Here is a 12847-nt window from a genome sequence, read left to right as displayed (position 1 = left end):
GTAAGTTTCAGAGGTGACTTCTCTTGTCTCAAGTAATAACGAAAAGGATGAGAAATGCTGGAAATGAAAGGTTGATTTCTATGGCCTCTTTATTCATTTCTGCTCTGCAGCTGATGTTGATAAATGGAGATGAGAAAACTTTTTTTAAAAGATTGTGTGATATCACGGTCTGCTGTCTGAATGAGGTGTTGGTGATTCTGTGGCATAAGTGGGGTGAATATGGGTGGGGATGCTGTCTGAGGTTGACAGAGTTCCCAGAGTCCTCCTTGGTTCTAAAGTTGGTTCTGTTTGTGGTTTCTGCTCCCAGTTTTCTGCATGGTCTGAGGTTTTCTTTTAAAAGAGAAGCTGCTCGCTTTGTCAGCTCATCTAGTGAGTAGCTTCAACTCTGTCTCTTTAATTCAGGTAGTGTCTCCTTCTTCCTATACCTGTTAAGGGTGAAAAAATATCTTTTCAGCCTTTAATGTTTCCTCTTGACTTACAGATAAAAGATATGTTTGATTTTTATCTGGAATAATGAGACTAGACTGAAGCATGTTTGGAAGTGTGAAAGTATCTATAGAATCTCTACAAAATAGTTAAAAGGAAAATTTTAACTTAAATCGGTCACCACTATTAAAAAAATATGTACAGTAGTGAGTTGCTATACAGGAGATGAAGATGTGTGTGTTCTAAATAAAAATACAAAATTACTTCATAGTCACAAGCAATATCTGCTTGAAAGTCCTAGCATAAGAGTCTGAATTTAAAGGAAACTGACCAAATCGCTATTTTTTTTTTTTTTATAGCTATACAGTGCATAACGTATAGTCATTTTATTTGCTGTTAGCAGTTGTTGTAACAGGCTTTTTCTTTTCTGACACTTGCAGTGAATTTCATGCAGGTCTGTTATTATTACTAGTATACCTTTTAATTTCATAACAGTGGATTTGCTGCTGTCATGCTAGAGGTTGGGAGATGATAGGTAAGGGAAGTTATGGCAGGCAGAATAAACCCAGTATTCTGCTTTGCTTTAAGTGCCTTCCCTGATGACAGCATAGTATTTCCAATCTGCTTTTATGTGGGCATCTGGGTTGATTTCTTTAATTCTTTTGAAACCCTAGTTCATTCTGGTTTTGGATTTATTAATTTAGAAGTTTGCATTGTCAGCTTATTTTTTTGCACAGTATCATTCAGACTAATGTGTAGCTGAGATAAAAATGCATTCTACAATACAGTGCTATCTTTTGGCTGTGGTTTGTTTTTCCCACAAATACCAGACAAGAAATCCTAGTCGATACCCTCATGATTAAATTCTGTGTTAAAGCTGCATAGAAGAGGTTTGTTTTATTTGAAACAACAAAAGAAACAAACAAAAAAGCTGAAATAAACAGAAGAACCCTACCTCTGATAAAAAAAAAAGGGCATCTCGGTTATATTTGTCTGTGAAATCAAGCCATTGATAGCATGTAAAATGATCTTGGATGCTTTAGTCTGACACTGGAGGTTGCTTCAACTCCTGCATTTAAATGAGCCTCCCTTGAAGATGTGATCTCAAATAACTGTATGATATAGGATATTCTGCATTGTGTTCGTGGAAGCTTTGCAGTGGTGACTGTTTGGAATATCTTAAATATTGTTTTCCTTCTTAATACTGAAAGACGGGAGGAGGGGAAGAATTGCCTAGGATATGGGAAGATGGTGAAGAATACCTAAATTTAAATGGCAATATGTGTGCTTTTTTTCTGCAACTAGATCTATTGACATTTCTAAATGTAGCGTAGGAAGAGTCAGCTGAGAAGAAATGTAACTTACTGATTAAAATCACAGGGCAAACATTTCGTAGTAGTTTTAATGTTACATTTAGTTAGGAGAAGGTACATCAAATTCCTTTTCATCCCATGAAAATTGGAGATGTACTTACACTCTGTTACTTCAATGCTTTTAATTTAATTGGTGACTCTTATTTTTAGCTGGCAGTTATCAGTAAGCTAATTGTCCTTGAATCGGAACAAAATTAACTTGCCTCCTAACTCAATCTCACAAGGGAATTTCAGCTTTTTGCATGAAGTATGTGGAATCACTGTTGGTGAGGTTCTATGCTTCTAAGATGTAGATACAGATTTTTTTTCTTTGTGATGTACAGCCACCTCCATTTCTGACGTTATATGGAGTTAAGAAAAGGACAGTTGCTTAATGCAGCATTCTACTTAAGAAAGAAGGACCACCAGAGATTTTTGTTGCCCATTTTTTCTTATGCTGGGGACTCAGGCTTCTTAGTGCAGACAGCTTAGGATGGAGGTGATAAGGCCAGCTTTGTGGGTATCTCTCTGCCTTTAAATCTTCTTGTTCCCTGACTTTGTGTGCACGTTGTGGGTTTGTTTATTTTTTTCCACCTTTGTCACCTTCTCTGTTAAATGTAAGTTCTTGTCAGGTGTGCTTCAGCTGTTTGCTGAATGTTCTTTGCTAGGTTATGGATCATTGCCCTGTTGGAAACTTTAAAGACTTTCCAGTCATCAAGTTATGGGTTGTTGCTTTTTTTTTTTTTTAAAGGCTCCTGGCATGGATAGTGTCATGACTTCAAGCCTAACACCATTATAATTACATTTTATGACCAAGAATATTCTAGAAACCTGAAACAGTGAAAATTTTCCAGAAAATCTCATAATTGTTAGGTCAGGGCAAGCAATTTTTTCGTCAAAGTTGTTACACATGTGGCTAAATTACCTAACAGCTCTGCCCTGATTTATCAGTTGCACCTGAAAGTGGGGGAAAGGGAGGAGAGGAACAATATAACTCTTATATTGCTGGCCATAATGACTAGCACCTGCATTGGCCTCAGCTGAGCGTGAGATTTTGTCACAAAGCCTATACTTTGTACTGTTTCTACACTTCCATGCATGTTGGGATGTGTCAGAGCCATGGAGTGAGATAATTTGATACAACAGGTACGCTCAGATGGTGTTTTAGAGACTTATTTTCATGGCAAGTTTATATATATTTTTATGTATATATACAATTGTATGGGTTATTCTGAGTTATGAGGATTTTTTTCTTCCTTCTCTGTTGCCTGGAAATGAGAAAATGTCGTCTACTTCTAAGAAGTAAGCACTGAAACAGGTTGCATGGCTGAAAATGTTATCAATACAGTGCATTTCACCTGTCTCTCAGGTAGTTACAAGTGCTGTTTCTTTTCATTGCTAGTGATAGTAGGGGAACTGAGTGGGATAGGGCAGAAAGAAAAGGCAGAAGTACCTTTTTTCTCCTGTTCTCAGTCTGTAGGGCTCTTTTGACTACAGAAGAGACTGGCTGATGGGGATTTGCTCTGTTTGGGTAGTATCTCCATAGGACTACATATGAACAGGATGAGATAGTGGTTTTTGTAGTCCCCAGTAGCTTTCTCTCAGCAAAATAGATGGTACAAATGATATTTCTTTTATGGCCTGATTTTATTCAACAGGCCATACAGATATTTCTTAATGACAAACAGATATCCAAGTATTAAGAATGGACTGTGTTCCGTTTGACAAATACAATTATTTTTTCCCAGTGGAAGTCCCTTTTATTTTTTTCTTCAGCCCATGATTTTACTGTAGTTTTCTCTCTGAGCCATGGGATTGTTGAGACTTTCTAGCCAGGGCTGGGAGAACTAAACCTCAGTGCTCTCTATCAAGAGCATTTAGTTGAGTTAATGTAGGCTGCAGATTCTCTGTTTCTGATGTTGTTGTGCCTAAGTAGCTAGAAATTTGGTCAGAGGAAATCCTGCTTGGGCTCTCATCAGACTACTTTCTATTACAGTGAAAGCTTAGAAGGTTTGGTAACATCAAACTGTTGCTCCTGTAGAATAAGAAGTGCTTCCTGCTCTTTGCTATGTCAGGAGACTGTTGGCTTTGATATTTGAAAGTTTCTTTTTGCATGCCAGTTGGAAAAAAAACACATGGGGTAGATTATTGGATAATCTCTTTGCTAATATTGTGTTTTGAAAGTGTATGGTTTAAAGGCTGATGTAAGATGTAATCATGAGCCACTTTAGGAAAGCTTTTCATTTTCCTGGGAATAAATTAAGGACTTAGTCCTGCAGATCTTCTTTACAAAATGGAGAAATATGCAAATATTATGCTGTTGGTTTATTGTTCTGTAAATACAAAATTATTAACTATTACCTACTACTTGTTTATCATATAGCTCTTCTGTTTTAGCTTTTTCTCTTGATTAGTCAGAAAACACCATGTAAGTTCTACCTCCCTCTGCAGTTTAGAAGAAACTCATGGAGTTGTAGAATGGTGGACATGAGCCGATCTCCAGCCTTCCAAAAATGTTCTGAAGGTTAAAGAGTTTGTCCCAGTAAGGATATCTTAGGCAACTCAACTTTTGCTTCTGTTATTCTTGAAAATCAGTTGCTTTATCAGGCTCTAAGGTTTTTCTTCCCTAACAGAGCTCATAGTTTTCAGTAACTCTGAGAATCACTTTGGGTGGTGCATATATGCAAGGGGAAAAGCAGTAAGTATGAAGTGTGGAATGTCCTCTGCTGATGGTTAGTGCTGTTAAAAGTTAGCTTGTTAAGTCCATTATTTTGAATTATGTATCACTGTGGAGACTTAAACTGTCTTGTTTTTCTAGAAACTTTTAACTGTCTAGAAGCTTTTAACTGTTGTGACAAACTTGAAAATTAGTGTCTGTAAATGTATTTTAAAGATGTTGCTTGCAAGTTGTATTCTGGACTTTTTTCCTTCAAGAAGACTACCAGATGATGCAGTGCTGAAACTCAGTACCAATGGTTCCATGATAAAATCAAGCTGTCTCTTTACTGCGTGCTTTTCTGAGCTGCACACGTGGGTAGGTAAATACTTGTACTTATTATGCAAGGACAACACAAGTGGTGACTCATTAGCACCAACCACTGCAAGACTACTGTTGCAGTCTTATTTGGAGATGTTTTTGGAGTCTCATTTTTAATGAAGACTTAAAATGAGGAAATAATCTTGGGGAGAAACGCAAGAAATAGTTCGTTTCTGAAGATACACTAAGTCAGAGAATGCCTAAGCAGTGGAAGCTTACAGTGGAAACGTAGGTTTGGGTTTGTTTTTTTTTTTTTTTCCAACTTTTTCCCCTCTAAATTCTTGTTATTCTATATCAGGTCTGTCACTGCTCTGAGCTTTAGCTGGAGCATGAGGTACGAAATGTTGGAGCATAATGAGACAAATCAGCTATTCCTGCTTTGCATTTGCAAATGAGTGGTAAGCTCTAAGGATTCTAATTTATTGTTTACTTACTGTGATGCATGAGTGAATTGTAACTTGTGAAATTGTATGAGGACAAAGTTTCTGCTGTATAGATTGTCTTCCTTTGTGACCTATGTGAGCAATGGCTCACTTTGGTCATTAGACCTCAGTGGTTTTTTAATTTGTTTTTGAACAAAAGTAGAGAGGACCCGAATACTGCGTCGATTTTCAATGTCTTTTTAGTCAAATACTTATAAGTTGAGCCAATTGCATGTAGAACTTGATCAGTGTAATCCAACCAACTTCTGTTTCACTTCTGAATGAGTGATGTGTAATCAATAAAGTTTTTCAAATGCTTTCTGAGTCTGCATGAATCTGAGAAAGCTGTTCTGGGAAGCACCTAGTAAGCCAGTTAGAATTTGCTTTAAGTGATAGAAACCATGCACACTTAAGAATTCAAATACAGCAATTAGACTATGTTGCTCTATATTTTCTCTATGGCTACTTTACATCTAATAACAGCACTGTCTCCCTGAAACATCCCAGAGTGATTGAACCAGGGAGGCAATACAGCAGTGAGTAGAAAGAGGGGGAGGGATGGTTTGCTGCTTTATCTAATCGCAGAGAAGTTAAGCAGAATGCAGAAGTAAACTATTTGCGTGCCAAAAAAAACCAACCTAAAATGCGATGTACATATTCTCCATACTCCAGTGTTTTGAGGAAACTTACTGGTTCAAAATAGTCTGTCAAGATAAGTTTTGTTACTTTTTTTTTTTGTTATTCTGCATCACTTGAAAGAACTAAAACCTAAAGCAGAGACAGCGCTGTTTTTGCTGCTGCACTTGTAATTCTACCATTGTGCTGATTGTCCTGTGGAATGGATCAAGTAGTTAACGTTCTGTTTTTGTCAAATATCTGAGTTGCTTTCACCACATTTGCTTCAGGCAAGTCCTGGAACAGGGGCACTTAAGAGCTGCTTTGAACCGTCTGTGTGTGTAGGCATCAGGTAATGCAGTCTACTTGGATTAACTTTTCTGAAACTTCCTTGTATCCAACTGTTGAATGTGTATGTGTGCACACAATTAGTACATGGAAATGCTGTATTTCTTGTTTCTTGGAAGCTTGTGGAAGAGGAAACGAAAGTTTAAAGTCATTTCTTCCTCTTATTCACGATGGTGGCTTTAAAATGGTTGTCCATTCTTAGCATTCTTATCAGCTCCATCCTGAAGGAAAGATCTAAAACAAAGTTGTTTTTTTCACCAGTGCCAAAGACCTTGTCTGTCCATGTAGAAACTTTTTACATAAAGTTGGTTGAACAAAACCAGAGAACTGTGGCCTTTGTTCCACTCCTTTCATGCTCTTTCCATCTGCACTGTACTAAAGCACACGTAGCAGCATACTCTGCTGTAATACTCTCTCTTCTGCTTTCTTCATCTTCTGTGGAAGCTTTGCTGATGCTCACAATGGGGAAGTGTGGCTCAATGGACAGACCTGTGCACATAGCCTACTAGAGGACCACATTTCAGGTAATGCTGTTAGGTATTTATAGATAGATCCTTTTAGCCAGTATTTATACCAATTGTTTGGCTTAGTTATAACTAAGAGAGAGAATCTGTTTTAACTACTTGCCTAATTGACATTTAAAGTATATATTTAATAAGAGCTCTGAATGCATCAAAAGAGTACTTTATCTGCAAATTGTCCTCTTCATTACAGCAGTGCCTCTTAAACCTAGGATGTCCATTTCACCCCTCCCTCTTAAGAGGAAGGCTCTTTTGATCTGACAAAAGAAAGCATCTGCACAGGCTGGAGTAGATTTTGAAGACATTACACCTGTGGGTTTTCTCTTGAAGCTCTTTATCTTCTGATGATGCATATCTGTAGCTCTTATTTAAGACTTACGGAGGTGAGATATAGAGCCAGCGCAAGCTAACTTGCCAGATTGATATTGGCCATATTAGAGATCATACAAAGGCAGTAGGGGGAAAGACTCGGATCCTGTGAGGTGTAAGTGGAGATTTGAGGAAATGCAAAGAGAGCTGTCATTGGTTAGGGACAGGACAACTTGTGATGTCATCCACTGTTGCATTATTGTGAACTGCTTCATCTTCCCTTGCCTGTCTGTTTGTAGCTGGACCTCAAATGACCTCCATAAAGAGGTGAATATGTAGTGTGATACTTCAGATTGGCCAAGCAATGCTATTGGTGTATGAGAAAAGTTTTCCATTTTTTCCCAGTGTTAGCAGTGCTTTATGTCAATTAAACTTGTATTTATTTTAAGGCTTCTGTCTAGGCAGGAATCTTAGCATTGTTTTAGCTGTATGTTTAAGAAAGCTTTTTAAAGGTTATTTAAAGCTGTGGAAATTTCCAGAACGAGCATGCACACACACATGCTCACACAAAACTCTATTCTAATAGCTGCTTTGCAAGTAGAGAGAAATATGAACAGGAACCGCAGACATTTTGGATGTCAGCCTGTGAAATTTTCCACTATTTCCTTTAATAACATGCAGGCCTGCTTATGTTGCTGGAATTTCAGTTAGGAGTTTCATTCTGACTAAAACTTCAAGCTACTTCTTGAGTGAATGCTCCCTGCAAATGTATTTTCATTAAAAAAACAAACAAACAAACAAAAAAAACATCTGATGCGTAAGGATGTGTGTAACCCAAACACGTGCTGGATGCCAGTGATTGATTATATTAATCTTGCCTTCGATTTCTTGTTTTACAGTGTAACTGTTTCTATTACTGGCTGATCACTGTCAGGTGTTTCGTGCTTCCAGTTTTAATTTGAATAAGGACTGCCTGTTACTAGAGATCTTAATTGTCATTATCTTTGATCTACTGAAGGTACCAAGGTGCTAACAAAAATATCCTGCTCTAATCACATTCTTCTTTAAAACAGCTAACTTTTAAACCTGTTTACTGGCTATTTGTAAAATTACTGTAGCTTCATATGCATTGGTGGAAGTGAAACTAAAGGGCTTTACAATTTCAGTCTTTTTTTCTACTTTGAAGCTTTTCTCAGTTAAATTCTTGTTTACAAAAAGGCTTCCTGACCTTTCTGCAAGAACTAGACAACTCTGTATGTTGAATGTGCCTTGTCTTTCTGTCGCAGCAGATATGCGTTGTTGACCTGTGTTGTTTTGTGTTAGAGCATAAAGAATCCCTTATGTTTTTTTTTTTGTGTGCTGTGCTTAAGTAGTGGAGTGAGAGCTAAGGTGATGTGTTGTGAAAAAAGCAAGCAACATTGCAACAAACGGACTTCTTTGCAATACTAATTGAAAATACTAAGTGAGAAGCCTTTAAATGCATTCCTGTGCAATGCTGTCTTCCTGGCTGTGCACTGCACTTCCACAGCACCTCAGGCCAGTCAGGGCTGTTGTGACCCCTTTCTCATACCTGTCGTCTTGCTCTAAGACTGGTGCTTTTGTAGTCAGCAAACTGATTCCATTGAATCAGATCTTTGAAGATTGCTGTTACTGTCCCTCCTAAGGAAGTTTAAAAAAAAGAAAAAAAAGAGGGAAAAGAAAAATGCCCCCAAGTCCCTGAACTCAACAAAACCCACCCAGCTATGTTGTGACTTTCTGTTTACCCTCCAGTTCACAGATATAATTTCCAGTGCAAGGGAATACAGGGGGTGAGACTCCAGTAGCCACAGTCTAGTAAAGTGAAAACCAAATGGAGGTCCTGTAAGATGCTGTCCCTGAAACTGTGTTATAAAAAGGAGAGATACAAGTGATACCTGGAGGTAGAAGTTCAACACCATTCATCTGTCTTGGAATTTTTACCAGGAAGAGTTGGTAGTTTTAATAATTACACATTATTTCTGACAGTTTTTGATCTATGGTATCAGAATTGGAAAATCATTTTCATTCAAGTCAGGAGGCATTCAGTAGATAAATTCAGTGCTGTTCTGGAAGCTGATGTTGAGAAACTTGCAAACACTTGATATGGATTTGTTGCCAGTGTGGTGTGTATAGATATTACTGAATTATTGATCTACTGAAAGGGTAAGTACTGCTATAATGCTCTTCTGAGGTAGAACTAATCTATCAGATCACTTCTTTAGAGATTCAGAAAATGAGTATCTTCATCTCATAGAGCCTAGTGTTGAAAGGCTTAACAGGTCAGTAGGATTAGAATATATTATGTTACTATTTGTTGTGAAAAGCTTTCTCTTGTTTGTTTCTCCTGTGCTGTTGAAGTTGACTGATTCTTTGTAGGTGGTAAAGATTTCATGTCTTTAACCTCAGTGTAGAAGTCTAAGAACTATAAATATCTCTCATAGTTGGTGATGCTTGTTTCTAAATGAACTGTAGCATCAGAACTTAATCTCTTGTTGAACTGTCATTTCAGATGCAGCTTTCACGTCTATAAAATTAAAATTGTGTTTTAAGTCTGAAAATTTGTTTTGTGGAGATGGAAACAAAATGGGAAAGAAGGTCAACAAGACAGTACAGAACAAAGTTTGTGTATGGATGTATCTTACTTTATAGTAGGAGTGCTTCTCATGTCTAGGTTTAAGCTGCTTCCAAAGTTAACCTGTGCAGCTAGGTCACAGTAAATAACTACACGCGAAGCTGAAGGCTGTTACAAATGCGTTTCTGCTGAGAAGCTTTGTTAAATAGATACATACCCAGTGTTCATATGAGCCCTTTTGTAAATGAGTTTGTCTATGCTTGTATGCAGAGTGATGGGACACAGGTCTATTTTGGACTACAACCATCTTGGTGACACGTTAATGAGAATTCATAAGATGATCAATCTCAAGTAATACTTGTCTGAGCCAGGGTAGCAGTGTTTTCAGGCCACCAAAAGAAACTTAGCTGAGGCCTTTTTGGTGTTACCTGTCACCAAAATAGCTGGTGTTCCTTTGGGTTGAGGGCATTGTGGAATGTTGTATTAATGTTGTCTGGGAACTTCCTTCTTGTGTTCTATCCATATTTTTTTTCTTTTTCAGTTGCATGTTAACTTTTATCAGCTCTTTTGAGGGTGAAATATAGGGTTCTCTAGCTTTTGCTGTATTTTCTTTAGTTTATGTGATACTGCAGCAATAAAGCAGTAGTACAATGTGTGATCCTTTCTGATAAAGTAATTAACTTGTGCAGGGACAGTAATATTGAAGTCCTCTCTTTTGTACTTTCTTTGAGCTATATTTGCATATACATAACAGATGCTACTTCATTCCAGGGAGCTAAAAACTACTGCTCGTGTAACTTCAGGGTAAAACCAAACCTCTTGTATCTTAACTGCACTGTTAGCTCTGCTCTCTCGGTGATTGCATTGTCTGCTCTTCTTACCACAGTGGGCAATGCTGCTCAAATTTCAGTGATTAGAAACCTCAGGTATTGAGTTCAGCAAACCAAGACACCGTGATGCAGTTTCTTAGAAATACATGGCCAGATAGAAGGGAGCTCCTGTTAGTGGGTATGCTGACAGGTGCTGTAGTGTGAGCTTGTACCTTACTGTCTGTAGCACTGGAAGATGTGTGAACTCCAAACTATATGAAAAGTTTCAATCAGGCATCAGACTTCTGGATTTCACTGCCTATGTAAAAAAACCAAACACACCGCAGAGCACAATATCTGAAGATACAAATTCTAAAGGTGTTGAGGTCTCTGAAAGTGAGAGAATATGTGAAAGGGAGACGCAGATATTTCTAGGTAGTTCAAAATTAAATGGCGTGCAGCTCTTATGGCAGGGGACAGTGTGCTTTTATTCTTTCCACAACTTCGTTTTTAAATAGCTTGTTTTGAACAGGACGAAAAAAAAAGATATTTAATACTAATTGTGTGTTAACTCAGTATCATTTTTTTAGGTAATAAAATGAGATCTGTGTGAGTTGAGTGGAGTATTGACAGATAAGTATGAAAAATCTTACTGAGTGGCTGTGAATTAGATTGAGGTATGTTTTAGGTAAGCGTTTCAGCAAAGGAGCATGCTCAGAGACAGCTTGTAATTCCTCACTTTCTGTGCTTCCAAAGCATTCTCTATTCAGGCTTTCTTAAACTGAAGCACCCTACAATAGTGTATATTGTGTAGAAGGTGTTTCCTTTGAATTTCCCCTGTAAATTTGCCTAAACACAAGCTACATCATGAACTTCACAATTAGTAAGGTGTGTCGTTTGAATGCAGATGACATGTGGATGAAATTTTGTATTCTTCCTCCCTTGAAATTACAGAAAAACATTACTTGTTTTCTTTTTTTTGCAAATTCTTGCTACTTTCTTTCAAGCTATCTTAAAAAAAAAAAAAAAAAGTCCTTTTACCGCACTAACACTTGGTAAGTTGTGCTCTTTATTAAAGTGTTGTCTCTTGTAGAGTATATATAGTATTGCAGGCTTCATGGAGATCTTTTTTCACCTTTGTCCTTCTCTTTCTCCTGAGCAAAGATCTAGAGAGTTAAGAAAGCTTAGCAGGGTCTGTAGGTTAATTCCTTTAGGTTGCAGGTTAGGGATACAGGAGCTCATCCAGGTTTCAGGGCAGATGCTTGACTGAATTAACTATGAACCGGTCTCTTGAGATTAGTGTTCAAAAGCCTGTTTTAAAGTGTATGTCCTCACTGGTAGCGATACCACTGGTACAGAGGCTGCACAAATGTTTTCCTTTATGGTGAGTGCAAACCCATGACGTTGGCTGGCTTTCTCTGAGGCAGAACACTCCTAACCCTTGTTTCTAATTAGAATACAGGAATGTTTTGCCTATGGTAGGATCTCTTGGATTCTATCTCAGCAATCTATGAAACTTATCTGATCGGCCCCTTCTGTTAGAGTTTAGGGGAAAAGATGGATCTTGCAAGTGCAGCTTAGTTTTAAAGTAAACTTTTATGTCTGACTGTTAGATTTCTGTAATTAACTACTTAAATATGCTCATTAATCATTTAATGTTAATCATCTTTGAACGGGAGTGATTCTGCTGAATATTTCCGTTAACTAGCGCTCTTCAGTTCTGTCTGTTTCATTTTTATTTACATCTGAGACATCACCTGGTTCTGCCAGACCTCCATGAGGAGGTGGAGAAAAACTCTTTTGGGAAACACTGTTAACTAATTCCAGGTTGGTTTCAAACTTGCTTCAAGCTGATGAGGTTGCTCAGGTGAAACTGGGAATATTCCAAGTGTGCAAAATATCCATTTTGTCTTCCCCTTTTGTTCCAAGTTGGACACAGCAAGGAGCCATAACATTTATTTGTATTAGAGAATTTAGAAAAAAGTTAACAGGTTGTGATATTGCAGATTTTCTTCACTCATTTGCCAACCTCAGGACTTCTTTGGATTAACACAGAGTAGAACCAACTTTCAGCAGTGTGTTATGTTAGCGTACTTCAACTCTTGCACTGTGTGGACTTGTATAGCCCCAGTTAAATGTATTCATATGGAGTATGCAGTGTCTACCACAGCACAGTTTGGTTTTATCTTTTTGAAAAAATTCTTAAGATAAAAAGTCTGACTCCTTCCTTCAATTTTGAGAGTGCAGTGCAGGATGGATGTGCCTGCCTGGTGTCAGCTGAGGATGGAGGCTTTGGTGGTGTTACCATGGCAACTACCTCTATGAGCTGTCTCAAGGTCACTCAGCAGTTGTAGCCTGGAGTGCTTGCTGCTTAAGTAAAACATCTACACCAAGTGTAATTCAGGAAATGATCAGTGC

The 12847-nt window shown here is 37.8% G+C and overlaps 1 protein-coding gene across 18 annotated transcripts in view; it reads left to right on the top strand.

Moving 5' to 3' along the window:
• The window catches only part of NCOA3 (nuclear receptor coactivator 3), a 78700-nt gene that overhangs the window by 5056 nt on the left and 60797 nt on the right, over positions 1-12847 (top strand). Inside the window, exon 1 of one of the 18 annotated variants that reach the window (XM_048963227.1) lies at positions 432-2924. The exons of 16 other annotated variants lie outside the window; for them this stretch is intronic. The gene's annotated coding sequence lies outside the window, so the exon portion shown is untranslated. Of the gene's footprint in view, positions 1-431; positions 2925-2974; positions 5214-12847 lie in introns of those variants that run through there. One more of the 18 variants, XM_048963226.1, reaches the window with a different exon arrangement.

Source organism: Lagopus muta, chromosome 16 (genome assembly GCF_023343835.1).
Source record: "Lagopus muta isolate bLagMut1 chromosome 16, bLagMut1 primary, whole genome shotgun sequence".
In the NCBI taxonomy this organism is placed as follows: Eukaryota; Metazoa; Chordata; class Aves; order Galliformes; family Phasianidae; genus Lagopus; species Lagopus muta.
The sequence above is the reverse complement of the archived record's forward strand: the minus strand, read 5'-3'. Positions and strand labels throughout refer to the sequence as shown.